This window comes from Schistocerca piceifrons, chromosome 9, assembly GCF_021461385.2.
Source record: "Schistocerca piceifrons isolate TAMUIC-IGC-003096 chromosome 9, iqSchPice1.1, whole genome shotgun sequence".
NCBI classification, from domain to species: domain Eukaryota; kingdom Metazoa; phylum Arthropoda; class Insecta; order Orthoptera; family Acrididae; genus Schistocerca; species Schistocerca piceifrons.
In genome coordinates this window covers 24,592,400-24,610,624 of record NC_060146.1, presented here as the reverse complement: position 1 = coordinate 24,610,624, position 18,225 = coordinate 24,592,400, and positions in this window count along the sequence as shown.

Below are 18,225 nucleotides of genomic sequence, written 5' to 3'. Positions count from 1 at the left end.
ACAAGTATTATTTTTCCATCATACAGTACAGTTAACAAAGAACACAGTCATTTTCCCACTGCATTACTCACAACCTCAGTACCACTTTCTTGGATATTAGTCATTACAGGCACTTCATCGTGGTGCTGTGATGTTGCGCATTTCATTGTTAGCGTCTGCAGCAATGCTGAATTGTCTCTGTTATATTCGTATGTGGAGAGCCTCAGGTAGCAGAATTTCTCAGCAGCAGCAGTGAAGGCAACAACGTGGCCCCCATGTCCGCCAGTGATGACCCTGACTGACAGCCAGCGACCACTTACACATTCAAGCAGGTTCATGAGCCCCCGGCTATCCCCTCTCCCTCCCATCAACAAATGGCTCTGAGCACTATGGGACTTAACTTCTGAGGTCATCAGTCCCCTAGAACTTAGAACTACTTAAACCTAACTAACCTAAGGACATCACCCACATCCATGCCCGAGGCAGGATTCGAACCTGTGGCTGTAGCGGTCGCGCGGTTCCAGACTGCAGCGCCTAGAACCGCTCGGCGACTCCGTCCGTCTCCCATCAACAACTCTGCAGAAAGTGTTCCACAATACGTAATAGTAGCGTGCTTTCTAGATTCATAATCTTTTGTTAAGACACGATAGCCAGCGAGTCTGACATTTTAGAACACTGAGTACGCCACGCACACTTCTTGGCAGTGGGGGCATTGTCGAGTCGCTGTGGCATTGTTTCAGTATGTAGACACCTGGCATGTGAGTCGCTCTGTGCCAGGAGGCTGGACTGTTGGTCAGTCTGTAAGATGGGGACTGATGAAGGTGAAAGAGGAAGATTTGTATTTTAACGACTATGTTGAACGCCTCTACGGTGGACAGCGGAACCAGGTATAACGTGGTCAGGCTGCCAGAAAATCACAAGTTGCAGTAGAGTGGTGAATGGGTGCTTGTTAGATTCTGGATGGTACGCCAGAGAAACAGTGAAAACTCATTCATTTATTACTCAGAAGGCATTCGTTGTGACGATGCCCCATGACACCAACGCCCATGGGACATAAGCAGTGCACACCCAGCCAGAGAAGACTGCACAGCCAGCACATGGTGCAGGGCCACGAGCCGGTGGCGCAGTGGCGAAGGCAGTGGCAGTGCAAAAGCGCTGACCCAGCGGGGCAGGAGCCTTGGAGCTCAGTGATTCTGAGTACGAAGTAAAAGGGAGGTTGAGGTACTAGGCTTGCAAAATTGACCAGCAACTTTTGCATGGAATGGACGACAGTAACATAAGCCCCTCACATCTCTGTGCCGCCACCCTCTGAGGTAAAGTCCAGGCTGTACGCTGAGGCACCGGGAGGGTGAGAGTCTCCAGCCGCCCTGACTTATTTCCCTGACTGGCGCCGTGCTGTCGCATCAACTGGAGGAGACCGGGCTTCGAGTCTGCGAGCACAGCCCGTGTAACGGCTTTGTCATGCTAGCAGGGCAGGAGAGAGAGAGTTACTCGCCTCTACAAATACATCACGGCCGTATGATACGACGCACCTGTGCTTACCCCTCCTTACCCGCCTACACCGGACGTTGCTAGTGCGGTCTCCGCCAGCAGCCTATGTCGGGGCGACAGCGCAGGCCTCACCTCTACGATTCTCGATGTAGGTGTGCGTCGGCGTGATGAAAATTTTGACAACACAGAATTTTCACGTGAATGTGATGGTGAAATCAATGAGTAACATTTCGAAATAATTTTAGGTTGAAAACAGCAAACATTCATTGAGACGTTATTGAGAATGACTACATATTAAATCGTCACTGCTCGCAGCTGCACACAAATAACGCTACCTCGCATTTACCACGATTGCAGAATTGACCAACATCATCGACGAGGGAAGCAAGAACACAGAACAACACATTCTTCGCTCACCCAGCACACATCCAAGCCAAATTACCCAACTATGTCTTTAAACCGATGAAAATGTTTCGAAAGAAATGAATTTCGCGTCATACAGGCACGCTTTTGTCTAGTCTGGATCATACATGAATGTATGATCCTAACAGGATGTCTATCATTTCGATCGATATCTGTTTCTTATGCACTAAAATTGTTCATACTAGAGTCTTCCTTTACGGGACATGTCATTACCGACGTGTGTGTAGATGTGTTTGTTGTAGGGTAGAGTAAGGCAGGATCAGAATTCAGTACAAATACTCCAATGTTCAACTCTCAAGTGTTGATGGTGTTACTGGATTACAGTTTGTAACAACCATATAAGTACAGTGAAAATATAAATCAACAACGAGAACACCATGCACTGAGCGATTCATATCCCACGTGAGAACCTCGCTAAAGTGTCGTTGCTCTACAGTTTTACGGGAAGTATAATCACGTCAGATGTTTCCTCTAGATCTATGACATCATAATCGAAGATGACGATGCACGATGGCTGACCTGGAATACTGGCTCTGTGACGTTGGAAGCCAAGACTAGGAATAGTTGGACAGGCTCTATGACGTCAGAATACAAGATGGCGATCGAAAATGGAACCTGGGGACATATTGGTGCAGCTCTATGACGGCATAATCCAAGAGTTGAAATACTGGCACTGTCTCTATAAATCACAATCTAGCTCAGTCCTATCGAGCTATTTGAAATAGTATGGAATTCAAGCATACTGGCTCTTCAGAGGTCTAAGATCACTGTGTACTGCTTCTCCTACCTCTATGTTTCGATCTCATCACATCTATCTTAAATTGTCCGCCCCTGGTAGCTGAGAGGTCAGCACGACGGAATGTCATACCTAACGGCCCGGGTTCGATTCCCGGCTGGGTCGGAACCGCAAGACCGCTACGGTCGCAGGTTCGAATCCTGCCTCGGGCATGGATGTTTGTGATGTCCTTAGGTTAGTTAGGTTTAACTAGTTCTAAGTTCTAGGGGACTAATGACCACAGCAGTTGAGTCCCATAGTGCTCAGAGCCATTTGAACCATTTTGAACCGGCTGGGTCGGAGATTTTCTCCGCTCAGGGACTGGGTATTATGTTGTCCTTATCTCCATCATTTCATCCCCATCGACGCGCAAGTCGCCGAAGTGGCGTCAACTCGAAAGACTTGCACCAGGTGAACGGTCTACCCGACGGGAGGCCCTAGCAACATGGCATTTACATTTTTTTTTATATCTTAAACTAACAGTGGGAAGCGAAAGGCCCCTCTGTCCTATGGCAGCTCTCTTCCCCAACACAAGTTCTCTTGTGCTATTCTCCAACAACCTTCCACACCCCCTCTGACACATTTTCTACGATTTACTCCTCCACGCTAACTATTGTACCATTAGTTCAAATGGTGAGGAAATTCACTTACACAAGTTTGAAATAATGGGAGACTGTCAAACTACAGAGCACTTGCCCCAACAGGAGAGATTTTCACGTTAGTCTTTTATTAAACCACTACTGCTTGAGTACCACACCAAACGCCAGTCACGCTGCGGCCCGAGGTGCTCGAGTTGGCGCATGAGGTGTGCTTGCTTGTGTATGTGGATGGTGTGTATTTCCCTTTTGTGGATGGAAACTGTGACCAAAACCTTCATGTAACTGTCTTCTAATTGTGCCTGTCTTCAGCTTAATGTGTCTTCTTCACAGTAAGTAGCAATCTGTCTTTTCCTACGTTATTGATGTTCCTACCCACAATTTCCATTATTTTATTATTCGTTATACATTTATGTGTATGTATTTGTTTTCCACGGTATTCTTTTATTTCTCCACATGAATGATGTGTTAGCTGATAGATTTGAGGAGGAACAGGAGATATAAAGCTAACACGCAAACACACATCTTGATGCAGCTCTGAACACGTTGCAGTGGAAATAAAGTACATCTGAACAGCAGCAGAAGCAGAAATCAAATTAGTGTGAGGACAATCTCCCTGATGTAGACTCCAACATGGATTAGAAATTAAGGCAGCATGGAGAACTGTTTCCAGAATATTAGTTTCTACTGCATCCATTACAGGCACTATCATGTCACCATGCAGACACACTCTCTGATGCAGCACCTCATTGATCAGAGCAGGACAGGAATTTTTTCCGTACTGCATTACATTCAACGACTACACCACACGTCATAGCTAAGTCATTACAGAGTGCTTATCATTTGTTTGTCAATGGAATGAATTGTGTTAATGTTGGTTTAGCTCCTGACTGTAGTGGAAACAGAGAATGTCTATCAGGTTACAAAGGTGCAGTTTAATTAAACAGAGTGGGACCAGCTGTGCAGCAAGCTCGAATACATTGAGGATGGCATGAAAACCGAGTACACTCCATTCACTTGAGACATCAGTATCTTCGGCAGCAATGGTGTATCCATCATCGACATGTTTCGGGGTGATACAATCAAGTTAAGTTCTCAAGATCTATCTTTAAAGCATCCAAGCTGTATGGTCTGTACGATGCACTGCAGATTGTCATGAAAGACTTAGTCTATGGTGAAGGGATGTTAAACCACTCTTTGATGCTATTACCAAGTATCTATTGAAACACGAATTCATGGTGAAGAGGAGGAGTTAGATGTGTATACAGGTGTGTACATGTTTGCTATACCTAAATCTGCTAGTTTTATTTTGCGTATGGCAATACAGCGACAATATTTTATATAAGTACAACAATATGTAAACGAAATGTATAAAACAAAACAATGTGTAAATAGTTCATGTGTAAAAAAAAACAAGCAATAGCACAAAAGGATAAATTACAAACACTCAAGACAAAATAACTACACGTTAAACGCTTGTCAAGCCTGACTAGAAACTCATTCATATTTAAAGCTCAATACCTAGATTGCACAGCCAATCCAGAGCAGAGGGTTTCACATATACCGGTATAACCTCAGGGACAGGTCCGGGGTATCTTCTTAAGGGGCATTCCTCAATAATATGGCGGACGTTCTGTTCTGGTGCCCCACAGTCACAGGCTGGTGAGTCGCATAGGCCCCACTTGTATTTGTATGCATTGCATCTTGCATGGCGCATTCTGATACGGTTTAATTTAGTCCATGTACATCTCTTCAGGTCAAAGCCCAGTAATTCCAGAGTAGGATCTTGGCTACCTTGTTTATTAATTCCAGAGACATTCCAAAAGTGCCGCCATTGCTCCTTGATGTCAGGTTGATGTTCTTGTGCATTAACCCATATAGGCTTCCGTGACTTCAAGCGGGTCGATGGAATTTCGTTCAAAACATCATGGATTGGTAGATTCTGTGGGTAATCTGAGTCATGAATTTTTGACCACTCTCTTTGCTTCTGCTTCTTGCCTTCTCAATTGTGGAGGTGGGATATTGCTTAGAGTATGCAGCCAAGGGACTGGGGTGGATTTAATAGTACCTGTTATTATCCTCATACACTCGTTCAACTGGACGTCGATTTTCCTAGTATGAGTGCTCGAATGCCAGACAACAGAGCAATATTCGGCAACAGGATGTACCAGGGCTATTGCGGCAGTACGTAAGGTGGATGCTTGAGCTCCCCAAGTCGAGCCACCCAATTTTCTCAGGATGTTGTTGCGACTCTTTAGCTTTTGGCTTACGTTTTCTAGATGCTTTTTGTAAGTCAGGGAGCGGTCTAGTGTTATGCCAAGGTATTTGGGGTTGAAGTTGTGTTTGACTTTTTGCCCACAGAAGTTCACATTCAGTTCGTGGTGGGCCATTTTATTGTTCAAGTGGAAAGCACACACCTCAGTCTTGGTTGGATTAGGGCAGAGTCGCCATTTTTTATAATAGGAATTCAAGGACTCCAGATCTTCTGTGAGTACGTTCGCTCCTTCCCCAAGTGTTTTAGTTTGTACAACTAGTGCCAAATCATCGGCGTAGCACAATTTCCTGCTGACTGTATTTGGCAAGTTGCTAATATACAAATTAAAAAGGGTTGGAGCCAACACAGATTCTTGAGGAAGGCCATTTTTTATTTTATACGATCTGCTGGGGTTGTGGCCAATGCTCACTTTGAAAGACCTGTTCGTCAGCATGTTGTTCATTAAGGCTGCCAGTTTTAAACTAGGTATGTGTCTCTTGAACTTAAGCATAAGACCCTGGAGCCACACAGTATCGTATGCCGACGACAGATCAACAAAAGCTACATTTGACTTCATCCTGTTCTGGAATCTGCTTTCTATATATGATGTTAGGGCTAAAACTTGTTCGCAACAGCTGCGCTTGTTTCTGAAACCTGCCTGATATGGAGGGGTTATTCCATCCACGATGTCCTGAATTCTATTAAGTATTAGGCGTTCCAACAACATAAAGGTAACTCAAGAGGGCGATGGGGCGGTAGCTAGTTGGATCTTCTGGCAGCTTTCCAGGTTTAAGGATTGCTAGCGTGTGGGCTGTTTTAAATTGTGCTGGGACTGTTCCTGTGTTTAAGATGTTGGTGTAAAAGTTTCTTAGCCACGCTTTTCCATGAGGTCCGAGGTGTTTTATAAATTCTGGGAATATACCGTCCAATCCCGCCGCTTTGCTTATTTTGAAGGTCTTTATAGCACCCTTCCTTTCCTCTTCGCTACATGGTGACGAAAGCGATGTATCGTGATTCAGAGTTTTATCAAGTTCTTGTAGTTCTTCTTTAGTTTCTGCTTCAGTTGTTGGATCAAGAGGGGTTTTCTCAGCACGCGCCTTTATGTGCAATGCCATCTCCGACGGTTTTATTTTAGGTTCCTGGTGATGTGCTGAAGAGGAGTTACCAAGTTTTCTCAGTAATGACCAGGCTTTTCTGCTGGAATGTGTAAAATTCAGCTGGGACGTGAGTTCCTGCCACTTGTGTTTTCTGTGTGTGTTTAGGCCCTCTAATATTTGTCCACCGATTTCAGAGTTTCCTGTTTCTTGGTATTTATCATAAAGTTTGTTAATATTATTGTCCCAGCAAGGAATATACTGTTGTCTAACTCTGCGTGGTATATTCCTTTTGGCTGCAGCGATGGCGGCTCCAGTGAATTGTTTATGGTTTTCTTGATTTGGGGTAATCCAGTGCAAATTTTGATCAACTTCTTGAGCATATTTTACCCAATTAGCTGTCTTAAAGTTCCATCGCGGTTTATTGATAGATTTTAGTACTATGATTTGGAGGCCTATGTCAAGTATGGTGGGACGATGTTGTCTCTCTTTTTGTATGGTCTAGTGGGACTCTATTCTGATCAGTGGACACAATGCAGAGATCAGGATTGGTATCTGTTTGCCATCTGGCCGATTGGAATGTCTTAGGGTCCGTGGCATCATATATATCACGTACATGTCTTGTGCTTCAATCCCTTTCAGACAGAGTTTCTCCGTTTCCGTAGACGTGCCATACCCCCAGAGAGTGTGAGGGCTATTAAAATCCCCCACATACATGCAGAGGTTGGGCAGTACTGGTAAAGCAGGTGTTGGTCATTTACTTTGTGGGGGCTTATAAACGGCTGCTATGGTCATTCCATTAAGTTCAATAGCAATTGTTTCTATGTCATTAATTTCTTGGCATATCACTTCTTTGTACCCAGCAATGTTGTTACCAAGATACAGAGCGGATCCATGAATGTGCGATGGCAGTGCTGCGACCATCCTGTAGCCTGGAATGGTGCATGCTGTTATGCGCTCCTGCACTTGATGAGTTTCTTGGAGTGCTATGATGTCGATTTTATGATCCTTAGCCAGCTTGCTTATGTAGTCACATTTATCCCTTGTCAGGCCTTCTACATTAATTTGCAGAACATGGACGATGGGTCCAATATCTTTAGTCTGTTGGCTCTCAGAAGAGCCTTTCTCGATGATAGCATTCTTCTTTTTCTTGTTTTGTCGCTGTGTGTGGCCGTGAAAGATCAATGATCTAGTTCGGCCGCCATTTGTCCTGCTATCGCAGTCCGTTTCCTGGGGTGCACCATCTTGGAGGTTGTCTACACGTCTGCTAGTGATACTCCTACAAACAGAAATTCCATACAAGCAGAGTTTACAGAAGGCATTTGCAAGTTCATTACTGATCCAACTGGATTGAGTGAAATACATGCTGCATGTAAAGCATATAAAAACCGTTACTTGTAAAATATTGCAGAATGATGAATAGCGTTGATGTAGAAAAAGGAGAATACCAGTCTTGTTTTCTTTTAACGATGATGATTTATTTTCCACAGTTTACAAGGTGCCAAATATGTATTTACAACGTACAGAAGTTGTAAAAAACGCATATAATAATAAACAATATTTTTCTTTTTGTATGTTTTATTTTATCATACATATATCTACCATGAGGCTTAACGGTTCAGATGTTGAAGAGAGAGCTTTAGTAGTTGGAAGGAAGAAGGAGTTTATGGCCGCTCAACGCTGAAGTTATCAGTGTTTTAATAGTTCATACAATTACAATGTCAAAGAGACTTTAAAGTTCAGTTGTTACTATATCACAGAGTTGTTGTTGTTGTTGTGGTCTTCAGTCCTGAGACTGGTTTGATGCAGCTCTCCAAGCTACTCTATCCTGTGCAAACTTCTTCATCTCCCAGTACCTACTGCAGCCTACATCCTTCTGAATCTGCTTAGTGCATTCATCTCTTGGTCTCCCTCTATGATTTTTACCCTCCACCCTGCCCTCCAATACTAAATTGGTGATCCCTTGATGCCTCAGAACATGTCCTACTAACCGATCCCTTCTTCTAGTCAAGTTGTGCCACAAACTCCTCTTCTCCCCAATTCTATTCAATACCTCCTCATTAGTTATGTGATCTACCCATCTAATCTTCAGTATTTTTCTGTAGCACCACATTTCGAAAACTTCTATTCTCTTCTTGTTTAAACTACACTCCTGGAAATTGAAATAAGAACACCGTGAATTCATTGTCCCAGGAAGGGGAAACTTTATTGACACATTCCTGGGGTCAGATACATCACATGATCACACTGACAGAACCACAGGCACATAGACACAGGCAACAGAGCATGCACAATGTCGGCACTAGTACAGTGTATATCCACCTTTCGCAGCAATGCAGGCTGCTATTCTCCCATGGAGACGATCGTAGAGATGCTGGATGTAGTCCTGTGGAACGGCTTGCCATGCCATTTCCACCTGGCGCCTCAGTTGGACCAGCGTTCGTGCTGGACGTGCAGACCGCGTGAGACGACGCTTCATCCAGTCCCAAACATCCTCAATGGGGGACAGATCCGGAGATCTTGCTGGCCAGGGTAGTTGCCTTACACCTTCTAGAGCAAGTTGGGTGGCACGGGATACATGCGGACGTGCATTGTCCTGTTGGAACAGCAATTTCCCTTGGCGGTCTAGGAATGGTAGAACGATGGGTTCGATGACGGTTTGGATGTACCGTGCACTATTCAGTGTCCCCTCGACGATCACCAGTGGTGTACGGCCAGTGTAGGAGATCGCTCCCCACACCATGATGCCGGGTGTTGGCCCTGTGTGCCTCGGTCGTATGCAGTCCTGATTGTGGCGCTCACCTGCACGGCGCCAAACACGCGTACGACCATCATTGGCACCAAGGCAGAAGCGACTCTCATCGCTGAAGACGACACGTCTCCATTCGTCCCTCCATTCACGCCTGTCGCGACACCACTGGAGGCGGGCTGCACGATGTTGGGGCGTGAGCGGAAGACGGCCTAACGGTGTGCGGGACCGTAGCCCAGCTTCATGGAGACGGTTGCGAATGGTCCTCGCCGATACCCCAGGAGCAACAGTGTCCCTAATTTGCTGGGAAGTGGCGGTGCGGTCCCCTACGGCACTGCGTAGGATCCTACGGTCTTGGCGTGCATCCGTGCGTCGCTGCGGTCCGGTCCCAGGTCGACGGGCACGTGCACCTTCCGCCGACCACTGGCGACAACATCGATGTACTGTGGAGACCTCACGCCCCACGTGTTGAGCAATTCGGCGGTACGTCCACCCGGCCTCCCGCATGCCCATTATACGCCCTCGCTCAAAGTCCGTCAACTGCACATACGGTTCACGTCCACGCTGTCGCGGCATGCTACCAGTGTTAAAGACTGCGATGGAGCTCCGTATGCCACGGCAAACTGGCTGACACTGACGGCGGCGGTGCACATATGCTGCGCAGCTAGCGCCATTCGACGGCCAACACCGCGGTTCATGGTGTGTCCGCTGTGCCGTGCGTGTGATCATTGCTTGTACAGCCCTCTCGCAGTGCCCGGAGCAAGTATGGTGGGTCTGACACACCGGTGTCAATGTGTTCTTTTCTCCATTTCCAGGAGTGTATTTATCGTCCATGTTTCACTTCCATACATGGCTACACTCCATACAAATACTTTCAGAAACGACTTCCTGACACTTAAATCAATACTAGATGTTAAAAAATTTCTCTTCTTCAGAAACGCTTTCCTTGCCATTGCCAGTCTACATTTTATATCCTCTCTACTTCGACCATCATCAGTTATTTTGCTCCCCAAATAGCAAAACTCCATTACTACTTCAAGTGTCTCATTTCCTAACCCAATTCTCTCAGCATCACCCGACTTAATTCGACTACATTCCATTATCCTCGTTTGATATTCATCTTATACCCTCCTTTGCTGTCTCTGACAGAATTACAATGTCATCGGCGAACCTCAAAGTTTTTATTTCTGCTCCATGGATTTTAATGCCTACTAGGAACTTTTCTTTAGTTTCCTTTACTCCTTGTTCAATATACAGATGCAATAGCATCAGGGAGAGGCTACAACCCTGTCTCATTCCCTTCCCAACCACTGCTTCCCTTTCATGTCCCTCGACTCTTATAACTGCCATCTGCTTTCTGTACAAATTGTAAATAGCTTTTCGCTTCCTGTATTTTACCCCTGCCACCTTCAGAATTTGAAAGAGAGTGTTCCAGTCAGCATTGTCAAAAGCTTTCTCTAAATCTGCAAATGCTAGAAACGTAGGTTTGTCTTTCCTTAATCAATTTTCTAAGATAAGTCGTAGGGTCAGTATTGCCTCACGTGTTCCAACATTTCTACGCAATCCAAACTGATCTTCCCCGAGGTCGGCTTCTACCAGTTTTTCCATTCGTCTGTAAAGAATTCGTGTTAGTATTTTGCAGCTGGGACTTATTAAACTGATAGTTCGGTAATTTTCACATCTGTCAGCACCTGCTTTCTTTGGGATTGGAATTATTATATTCTTCTTGAAGTCTGAGGGAATTTCGCCTGTCTCATAGATCTTGCTCACCAAATGGTAGAGTTTTGTCAGGACTGGCCCTCCCAAGGCTGTCAGTAGTTCTTGTTTCGACTTAGGTCTTTCAGTGCTCTGTCAACTCTTCACGCAGTATCATATCTCCCATTTCATCTTCACCTACAGCCTCTTCCATTTCCATAATATTGTCCTCAAGAACATCGCCCCTGTATAGACCCTCTATACACTCTTTCCACCTTTCTGCTTTCCCTTCTTTGCTTAGAACTGGGTTTCCATCTGAGCTCTTGATATTCATGCAAGTGGTTCTCTTTTCTCCAAAGGTCTCTTTAATTTTCCTGTAGGCATTATCTATCGTGAGATAAGACTCTACATCCTTACATTTGTCCTCTAGCCATCCCTGCTTAGCCATTTTGCATTTCCTGTCGATATCATTTTTGAGGCGTTTGTATTCCTTTTTGCCTGCTTCATTTTCTACATTTATGTATTTTCTCCTCTCATCAATTAAATTCAGTATCTCTTCTGTTACCCAAGGATTTCTACTAGCCCTCGTCCTTTTACCTACTTGATCCTCTGCTGCCTTCACTATTTCATCCCTCGAAGCTACCCATTAATCTTCTACTGTATTTCTTTCCCCCATTCTTGTCAATCGTTCCCTTATGCTCTTCCCTAAACTCTGTACAAGCTCTGGTTTAGTCAGTTTATCCTGGTCCCATCTCCTTAAATTCCCACCTTTCTGCAGTTTCTTCAGTTTTAATCTACAGTTCATAACCAATAGATTGTGGTCAGAGTCCACATCTGCCCCTGGAAATGTCTTATAATTTAAAACCTGGTTCCTAAATCTCTGTCTTACCATTATGTAATCTATCTGAAACATTCTAGTAACTCCAGGGTTCTTCCATGTATACAACCTTCTTTCATGATTCTTGAACCAAGATTTAGTTATGATTAGGTTATGCTCTGTGCAAAATTCTACCAGGCGGCTTCCTCTTTCATTCCTTAGCCCTAATCCATATTCTCCTACTAGGTTTCCTTCTCTTCCTTTTCCTAGTGTTGAATTCCGTCGCCCATGACTATTAAAGTTTCGTCTCCCTTCACTACCTGAATAATTTCTTTTATCTCATGATACATTTCATCAATTTTTTCATCATCTGCAGATCTAGTTGGCATATAAACTTGTACTACTGTAGTAGGCGTGCGCTTCGCGTCTATCTTGGCCACAATAATGCGTTCACTATGGTGTTTGTAGTAGCTTACCCGCATTCCTATTTTTTTAATTCATTATTAAACCTACTCCTGCATTACCCCTATTTGATTTTGTATTTATAACCCTGTATTCACCTGACCAAAATCTTGTTCCTCCTACCACCAGATTTCACTAATTGCCACTATATCTAACTTTAACCTATCCATTTCCTTTTTTAAATTGTCTAACCTACCAGCCCAATTAAGGGATCTGACATTCCACGCTCCGATCCATAGAACGCCAGTTTTCTTTCTGCCGATAACGACGTCCTCTTGAGTAGTCCCTACCCGGAGATCCGAATGGGGGACTATTTTACCTCCGGAATATTTTACCCAAGAGGACGCCATCATCATTTAATCATACAGTAAAGCTGCATGCCCTCGGGAAAAATTACGGCTGTAGTTTCACCTTGCTTTCAGCCGTTCGCAGTACCAGCACAGCAAGGCCGTTCTGGTTAGTGGTACAAGGCCAGATCAGTCAATCATCCAGACTGTTGCCCCTGCAACTACTGAAAAGGCTGCTGTCCCTCTTCAGGGACCACACGTTTGTCTGGCCTCTCAACAGATAACCCTCCGTTGTGGTTGCACCTACGGTACGGCTATCTGTATCGATGAGGGACGCAAGCCTCCCCACCAACGGCAAGGTCCATGGTTCATGGGGGGGGGGGGGGTTATCAAAGAGACTTAGCACATTTGTAGCCTTTAAAATCACATATTGTTCAAATGACAATACACCTAATACTTTAGGAATAGCAACGATTACGTATTCCTGAAGTTTAGTACGAGGGCCTTGCACAAAGCACATTACGTTTTGGAATTAAAAATTAATAAAGTATTGGAAATTTTTTTTATTATATACAGATGAAAGCCACACTTAAATACTACTTTTCTACATAGTTGCCATTTAAATTAAGGCACTTATCGTAGCGATGGACGAGCTTGGAAATTCCTCCGTCGTAAAATTCGGCCCTCGTATTAGCTCCATCCTTTGCTCTAATTCAGGCTCGTCCAAACTGTGCCCCTGGGGCCCTAGAGCCCGCGATCGCCCGGGCGTTGCTACAGTGGCCGAGCCGTGTCGCTTAGCTGGCCGTGCGGACCGCCCGCTGAGCCTCACTATGTCCCTTACGGACGGAACACCGTCGCACCAGCAGCGGTCAAAAGCATTGATACGAAACAACGCCGTTAGTCAACAGACGTAAGGTTACAGTGGATCGAGATGGATGGTCAACAGCAGCAGACAAAAAGAAAGAGGAGCGGCGCGTCCGCACTATTTAAAACTGAGTGGGAAATTAATTTCCTTTGTACTGCTGTCGAAAATCATGCCAAATGTTTAGTATGTCATCAGAACCTCATGTATTTATTAAAGTACTCGATTGAACGGCACTTTAATACCTGTCACAAATATCAGTTCGAAAATTTGTCGTCCGCAGCTCGTGGTCGTGTGGTAGCGTTCTCGCTTCCCACGCCCGGGTTCCCGGGTTCGATTCCCGGCGGGGTCAGGGATTTTCTCTGCCTCGTGATGACTGGGTGTTGTGTGATGTCCTTAGGTTAGTTAGGTTTAAGTAGTTCTAAGTTCTAGGGGACTGATGACCATAGATGTTAAGTCCCATAGTGCTCAGAGCCATTCGAACCATTCGAAAATTTGTCGCAAGAGGAACGCCAGTGAAAGCTTGAAGGACTGAAATAAAATTTCAAGCAGCATCACTGTGAACTAAGTGTTTTCTATCGTATGACTCTTTATTATTTATAATGATGACAAATAAAACTACATTTTATAATCTGATATGTCACTTAGCAATGTGCCAGTTATCGAATATCAGATTGTCAGCAACAAGGAACATTTCTTTTCGGTTAATTTTTATATCTGGGCTGCATTAAATCGCGTCGCACAGACATAAGTAGAAGTTTCAGGTGCGTTATTTTTTGCCACTTTCTGAAAACCCTTCACAAACGCTGTCGGGCAGCAAAGCGTCATTAACAGTAATTCTTTGTTTTTGTACATTCGTGTGTTTATGGATGGGAAAACATATGTTGTAGTTTGATCTATGTTTTCGATTAATTAAAACGTAAATATTTCAAGAGAAAAAAATTTATTTTGCGACCACATTTCGCTGTCCTCGCCAGCGTCTAAGGCCGCTTTTCAGAGGAACTGCGGGTAAACGCACCTAAAGCCAATCTTTTTTTTGTTAGTTTTTATTTGAGTTTCAATGAATGAAACAATTAATTGTTAAAACGATAAAAGTGTTTTAAAAAACAGGATTGTACAAAATTAATTGTATGTTCTTTTTTGCCGTGGTAGGAGCAGGAAACAAGTGGGTAAAGTTGGCGCGCAAGCTACAAATGATTGCTGAGAATTGCGAAAGCAGGGAAACCCTTTGCGGCTGGGAATCTCATCAAGGATTCCCTGGTCGACTCGGCGGCTTGTATTTATCCAGCAGACCTCACGGGAAATTTTGAAAAAATAGCTCTTTCGTCTCAAACTGTTGCTCGCCGAGTTAAAGATAAGGCCTCAGATATGGAGCAGCAATTAATGGAGAGAGCTGCAAACTTCATTTCATTTTCTATCACCCTTGACGAGACGCGGGCGTTGCGGACACATCTCAGCTCGTCATATTCATTCGAGGTGTCGACGACAATCTGCGTGTCACAGAAGAATTTCTCGACCTTATACCATTAAAAGACACAACCACGGGTTTGGATATTTTTCTAGCCGTAGAAAACGCGTCAGAGTCAGTGCGTTTAAAATGGGAACGCCTGACCAGTGTAACAAGGGATGGAGCCCCTGCGCTGCGAGGCATACGCACTGGATTTCTGAGTTACATGAGGTCAAAAATGGCTGAAGTTGGCTGTTCCTATTTCTCGGCAATCCATTGTCTGATACACCATAAGGCACTTTGTACGAAGATTGTCAACGTAAAAAATGTTGTGGACACAGTTCTTCAAACGGTTAATTATCTGCGATCGCATGGATTCACACATCGCCAATTTAAAGAATTTCTGGCGGAATGCCCGGACATCCCCTACCACACCGAAGTAAGATGGCTGAGCAGAGGAAAGGTTCTTCATCGGTGTTTCTCCTTGAGGGGCGAAATAAATACCTTTTGGAAATGAAAGGACGTCCAGAAGAACTAGTCTGTGATCCTAAGTGGGTGGCGAATTTGGCTTTTTTGAGTGACCTTACTGGTCTTTTAAATACTTTGAACATTTCACTCCAAGGCGAGAATCACTCTGTTGTTGGTTTAGTGCAGTTGATTCAAGCATTTTTTTTTAAATAAAAAAACTTATTTCCTGGGAAAAACAGTTGCAGGAGAAGAATTGTGGACACTCTCCTACACTAGACTGCGTTGAAGAAGATGTGGATTTTTCAGGTTATGTTCACATCATTTGCGAATTACGAGAACAGTTTGAAAACAGATTTTTGGAGATAAGTAAGCTTCAACCGGTCTTAGGTATATTTGTTCGCCCGTTTTACCTTCGGGCGGAGGACGTCTCACAAGTGCTTCAACTAGAGCTGATTGACATGCAGTGCGATATCCGCCTGAAGGGCCGCTTTCTTATGTGTAAAACTTTGGGTGACTTCTACAGCTGCTTTTCAAGAGAGCACGCGGCTTAAGTTCTCTCAATGTTTGGCTCCACGTATATTTGGGAGCGCTTTTTCTCTCTTTTAAAGCTTGCTAAAACTACGAACCGTTCATTACTTGGCGATAAAAATTTGACTAATTCTTTGAGGTTAGTAGTCCCACGGAATATTGTACCAAGCCTAGACAAAATCGTTTCCTCGAAAAAGAAAAACGTGTAAAATGTTAACTGTCTTGTTTAACAAAAATGACTGTAAGAATTAAAAAGAGCTTTATAACCTTAATTCTATTTTTATAAGTTTTCATAGTTGGTCAGTTAAAATTATTACGTACAAAACAGCAAACTAAGCATCCGATTTCTAAACTCTGAAAAGGGATACAAAAAGTTGTAGCACGAACTACAACAAAAAATATTTACTTGTAACTACTAACAGTAAGAATGAGACTCTATATCCCTTACATAAAATTATTTCTAAAATAGAATATTTATGACTCTAGTTCATTTAAGAAACTGATATATTTTTCAGAAGACGCCTATTGTACATATGACGAGTGTGCTTGTGCAGTACTAGTAGAATCAACCTGTGGGTCAGAGAACTACTAAGTTGTTCTTCGATTCTTGTTTTGCATATTGTTTCCTAAAGCTTTGCGCAGTAATTCTGCCACACGAACATTAGTTGTTGCCTAGACAGTAAATGGTTTGCTTGTTTTACCGCTCATCTAGCTTTCCTCTGTTATTTTGTTTACGTTGGATATGACCGCGAGACAGTATTGTGAGATCTCACTTGCTCCGCAGCTCTCCCTCTCTCTCTCTCTCTCTCTCTCTCTCTCTCGCTACTATGGCGACACAAGGTCGCGGACGGGGCGCTGAACTACACTGCCTTGCGCCCGCGAGGCGCAATTCTTGGATGAGCCTGCTCTAATTAATGTTTTTGTTCCGATGTATAGTATCTACGAAAAATGTTTGTCATGAAATTTAATCGAAATATACTTTTGTGGCATTCGCCCAGTACAGGTGACACAATTTTGGAAGCAACTACGATCACTGGATGCCTGCTTCCATGGACCAGTATGTAAACACGACAGCCAAAATCCCAAGCGATTAATGTTTAAACTCTCTCACTTTGTCCTTCTTCTGCAAACTGCACCCTCTGCGTCTTCTTGTTAGACAAAGCAAAATACATATTCTTCGTTTAACAAGTCTTACAAATACATCAAAATCCAAGACGACAACTCCTCCTGTGGTAGATGGTTAATCCTCTATGTATCAATCTGATATATGCCCTGTACCACGTGACATGATGCATCGCAATAGTGTATAACAGGAATTATATGTATCAGGTGAATCACGCAACATGTCTGTGGCAGGAAGGGAAGCTGCCCGTTGTGGGTGTCACGCTACACTAGGTTGACACTACAGCCCAGCGCCCAGGGTGGCTGGGGTGGCAGTGGGAGTTGCCAAGTCCTTCCCCTTCCCTGAAAAGTGTTTTTTAATTGAAGACGCAAGTGGAGAGATTCAAACCAAGAGTTTGGAGAATAGTGAGTGAATAGTAGCTTGAGGGAAAAACATGTCACGTAGGTTAAAAACAGGCCTGGACTTGCACAAACATCCTTCGTCTCTGACGTCATAGAGCCTGTCCCAGCATCTCAAGTCTAACTAGAATTCCACACTGTTGTATCTAGCACTATAGGTCTGAGATGGATTTTGACGTCATAGAGCCAGTGTCAGTATTCTGGATCTGTGCGACTATACCAGAATTCTACGCTGTTACAAATAACCCAACGGGTCTGTATTGTGTTGTGACATCCTAGAGCCTGTCCCAGTATTTCTAGTCATCCAACATGAGAATGCGGCATCGTGCTATTCCCGCCAGTTTATACTTACAAAAACTGCCCGACTTCCACAGGAAACACACTAGCCCAATTGGACTACTTTTTTAATTCCTCGACAAAATTTTAATCGGCCGCCATTATACTTAAAAGGTCAAATGGCATGTATGACAGGTACCAGGATGTCAGGAAATGTCATCGATATCATTCTCAATGTCATACTATCCAATTGCTAGTCCATTCAGGGGCACCTATCTCTGTAATGTCGAATGTTTTCCGCACCTCATCAAAAAGACTGTGTTTTGTGGTACGATAGCGATTGTTGCTGACAGCCACAAATGGGAAATAGTCTAATCAACAGGACTGTATACTGCAAGAGTAACTGTCAGTGACACAATACAGCCCTCCAAATCCGTTGTTTTAGCAGAATACAGTCATAACGTTACTTTCGTAAGGGACTCCTTGAACATATCACATTTA